Source organism: Penaeus monodon, chromosome 34, assembly GCF_015228065.2.
Source record: "Penaeus monodon isolate SGIC_2016 chromosome 34, NSTDA_Pmon_1, whole genome shotgun sequence".
In the NCBI taxonomy this organism is placed as follows: domain Eukaryota; kingdom Metazoa; phylum Arthropoda; class Malacostraca; order Decapoda; family Penaeidae; genus Penaeus; species Penaeus monodon.
In genome coordinates this window covers 26,523,708-26,523,980 of record NC_051419.1, presented here as the reverse complement: position 1 = coordinate 26,523,980, position 273 = coordinate 26,523,708, and the positions used below count along the sequence as shown (strand labels likewise).

Sequence of the window (273 nt, the reverse complement as noted above, 5' to 3'; positions counted from 1 at the left end):
ATCATGATTTGTGATAGCTGTAGCAGTAGGAGTAGGAGTATCATCTTTATTGCTTTATTAATGTTAGAAATGCGATTTTTTTATGTCTATGGTTTCGACTCTTGTTTATACCGCTGTATTTGTCGATTTGTTTGTTTTTTTTTCTCAATGGTTATAGATATCTCCTGAAGAGAATAATATTACAATTAACGGTATTCGTAAGTATCGTCATTCATTCACTCCTGAATTACACCCATTTATCAGTCTCACTGCCATCAGCCTAACTAACGCCAG

General features: G+C 34.1%; 1 protein-coding gene across 1 annotated transcript in view; it reads left to right on the top strand.

The window, feature by feature from the left end:
* LOC119594668 (tubulin alpha-2/alpha-4 chain-like) overlaps positions 1 to 273 on the top strand; it is a 26,228-nt gene that overhangs the window by 19,255 nt on the left and 6,700 nt on the right. The gene's annotated exons all lie outside the window — the stretch shown is intronic.